This window comes from Magnolia sinica, chromosome 15, assembly GCF_029962835.1.
Source record: "Magnolia sinica isolate HGM2019 chromosome 15, MsV1, whole genome shotgun sequence".
Lineage (NCBI taxonomy): Eukaryota > Viridiplantae > Streptophyta > Magnoliopsida > Magnoliales > Magnoliaceae > Magnolia > Magnolia sinica.
Window position 1 is genome coordinate 47,965,996 of NC_080587.1, and position 4,239 is coordinate 47,970,234.

The window sequence follows — 4,239 nt, forward strand, 5'->3', positions numbered from 1 at the left end:
CGTGGTTGGTTGGGAGGGGGTGTGACCTTACCCACCCGAGGATAGGGGGCATAACTAGGCTGAGTTTGACCAGCTCGTGAATGGGTCTGCTATCGATGTGCCGGGTAGATATTGGTTGACCACTGGTCAGGTGGATAGTGAGGTCTCTTCCACTTGCATGGTCGTACATCAGTGGGCGGCGATTTGCATGTAGAGTGTACTAGACCCTGGTGATGATCCCAGAGATGAACAGTACTAATATATGGACTTATTGAGCAGGAGTTGCATACTTATTCATCCATTCATTCACTATCCACTCGGGCTGGTGGTGTGCAATTATTTGTTACGTATACCTTCACAATGGCAGGGATTTCGGTTGGGGTGCGCGACTAACCCGAGATCAAGAGTTTACAACATTGAGCCTGACTATCCAAATTTAGGTATAGGATTGGTTTGGATAGAAGTCCCTTGTGATGGACCCTATAGCTTGTGATACTATGTACTATCTTCCCGAATTCACTCCAGTTTGTTCATTTCATTCGCATTGCATATTACATTGTATCCGTAGCATTTAGCATTTTGGGTTGCTATTTTCTGCACTTATATGACCTACAAGACTTAGCAGGATTTATATATTGCATTGTACCCTCGCCATCTGATATTTAGCTCTCTTTGACTCCTCATTTGTATAACTGATTTATATTACTTACTCCGATACTAGATGACTCATGGACTTGTCAGTATTTCTGCTTACTCTGATATTGTATGACTTATGGACTTATCGGTATCTCCATTTACTCAGATATTACATTTTGAGCACGCATATTCTGTTCACACACTTTCACTACCCACTAAGCTTTCTATAAGCTTATGCATGTAGATGCGTGCAGGTGGCGTTAGGTTTCAGCAGCGTGGAGCTTAGAGCATGCAGGGACCTCTGGAGCTTTGATTTTTTGATATATGTATTTCCCTTTTAGCATTGTAATCAAATGATTATATTAGTGGATATGTGATGATGATGTTGCCCTTGTGATTTGGCTAAACTTGTGGTTATGCTTCTTACGAGAAAAATGTACATTGAAAAATCCTCCTTGTAGGATCCCAGGATCGGAATCTAGCGTATAGACGCTGGGATCTGAGAATGGGGTACTATGGAGGCTATCGGCACTGAATTCAACGATCGGGATTCTTGTGAGTCCGATCTCCGGGTTTGGGGCATAACAAAGGTCCTCTAGATGGACGACCCTGATTAGAGAAATGGGCCATTCAATGGAGGTGAGTCCTTTCGATTGAAGGGAGAAGATGACTCCTTTAATGGTGGAATGAAAGCGAATGGTTTATCTTATGATCCACCGCATGTAAACAGTCTGGATCAGTCTAATGATCATTGTAGGGGCCATTAATTAATAGTTTGTGCTTCATATACTAGAGACGAGCGAGATATTACATCTCAACTCGATTTTTATGACAGTTGGCAAGTTATCGCACAAGTTCTCATTTAAAGTGAGCGTGGGTGAGAGATGCCCTAAATTCGATGCCTCAAAGTCGATGTCCTAGCTGCATTTTCAAAAGCTCCTCGAGATGTTGCATTTTTAAAAGTTCTTAGAGATGTTTGGGTGGCTAAGATCGAGCCAGATGTTTAAACGGAAAGGGTTCCTTTCGTAACGTCCTAGTCTACTTCAAAAACCTTAAAATAGCTCTAAATTTGAATCCATGGTTGAGATTTTTTTGAAATGGAGGGTGGAGATAGCGTCTTCGGAATTGCCAGCTAAGTGGAAAGTTATGTTTCTGTTTTCGGAAACGAACCGAGTGCATCCTCCTCTTGCGTCCGCTATTGTGCGCATGATCGTGTGCATGACTTCGCATGGATTTCATGCAATTAGTCAGAATCGCGTGCTTGACACAATTAACGGTTTACCCTAGAACATGCTAGAATAGTGGCTCGATCTAGATTAAACGTTCAATGTACGTTCAAGACTTGGTTGCTTGTTCTCAAAACTATGCACATGTGGTGGCTTGAAAACGTGTGGAGGGAGTTAGGGTTTGGTCTAAATTCCATCTCAGACATGATGGTTGGTTCAGATCAATGGTCCAATCTCAACTGGGGCCCGCCTGATCGAGTTTTGCAGACACAGTCTGCATGCTGAATATTTTTAAAGAAAAAGGAGGGAAGTAGCTCCCTTTTTTGAAAGGCATCGGGTCAACACACGGTTGACCCAATTTTTGTTTGGTATGTTGTGGGTGCACAAGCACTAATGCATACTCAGCTCATAAGTGGGGTCCACAGTGATGTCTTTGATCAATCTATTCCGTTAATATGACTTTACTATTACTACTAGACCATCAGACTAATTTTCTAGTGGATCCATCCATCAGATGGCCCATAAATTTAGGTTTTGGCCCCTTAATTGTAGATTTTTGTTGATCCGATGGTTTGATCATAACGAGATTCGACATCAACGGTAAACAAAGTCCAAGGAACCACTTAACTAGAGTTTAATGGCCAGATTATATATCAAATGGCCTGTTACATAAGCGTAATATTAAATATCATTTTTACTTTATTTTTAATATCATTGGTATTATTAATTTTGTTATTATATCATCTATTTATATTTAATCAGATGGTTCTCTCTTTTGGCCATGTTTTATAGGTTTATCAAATGTAAATTACTTATTTATATTTAGATATATATATATATATATATAATTATTATCATTATTATTATTATTATTTTACATATTATTTACATGGGTCACACACCAATCAATGCCATCTATTCATTGGGCTTTAATTTGAAGGATTAGATCATTTTAATTTTGTAAGTGGGCCACAATACGTGGGTCTTAACATTCGGTTATTGATTTATTTAAATTAGCAGTTATATATGAAATTTTTATTATTCTAACTATTAAAATTAAATGGTGGGTTGAGATTTATCAAATGATGGTGAATAAAATAGGTTATTTGCTCCTTCCCTCAGATGTACTAATATAGTTTGTAATAGTAATACTTGAGCACACAGGAATGTACGGGGCATTACAATCTACCCCCCTTAAAGAAAATCTCATCCTCAAGATTTGGTAACATACATCCTAAGAATTAACATGACTAGTAGTAAAATCACATTGACTCATCTATGTTTCAATTATGCTACCACATTGTAGATTTAAACGAACTATATCTAGCTTTCCCATTGCAACTCTTATATTTATACTCTAGTTAAGTAATGTATATAAGTTCTAGAGATTTGAGAACTTTTAACATCTATCGAAAGTAGGGATTTATTTAAATACCTAATGACCTCACAATTTCCTATAGTATTTATTAGGATTTTAAGTTCATTTAAGTGACAACTAACCATAATATGATAGTTCCCCATTTTCTAAATACAACTTAATTTTCGGTTTTCATGTTCGCGTTTAACACGAGCAGATGGTCATAGTGGGTTTGAACCTAATACATCAATCCTTTGCCTACGCAGAACATAGGACTTACTGTATCATTTCCTAATCCTGGAAACTCTCGATCTTCTGCCTGATCAGGGTGTTGGGATCATTAGAATTTGCTAGGATATGGAACTTAGATCAAACAGTGCAACTTTGCTTAAATATGGTTCCATCAACCCGTGATCCCAATTATTCTAGACTCCGAAGGAATATCAGGTGATCTTCTAAATTGACAATGAGAGTGCCTGAAATCTACGTGAATAGACACAAATGGCCATCGTGCTTCCACTGCGCACTCTGGTTAATACACTACTTAAAAATTTCGGGACAAAATTTCTACATGGAGACTTGAGTTTGAAATTGCTAAATTTCATCCAAACTCTCAAATTTAGTCCTCACAAGCTCAACTTAGGGTCAAAAATTTAACTAAAATTCTATAACTTCACTTCTAATTAATTTTTACGTGGTGGAATTGTGAAAATGTTACCTCTAAATATGGAGATGTATTAGGGAATTCAAACTGCAATTCCTAATGCGATTCTTAACCTTAGAGTATACTTGTGTCCAATCAAATGTAAAATTTGGTGATCAAGGAAACTCCTATGAAGCGTAAGTTTATTCCATTCGTTGAATACTGTGATAGTTTTAATTATAACTAATGATATTTTGAAAATTTTCAAATTATGGATTTCCTGAAACTTGTTCATTGAGAGCCAAGTTCAAGGAATGTTTTTGTATGTTCTTATGTACATCATAGTGGGTATTTATTCTCCCTCAGCATTTTAGGTTTGGCTTCTAAATTCAAACAAC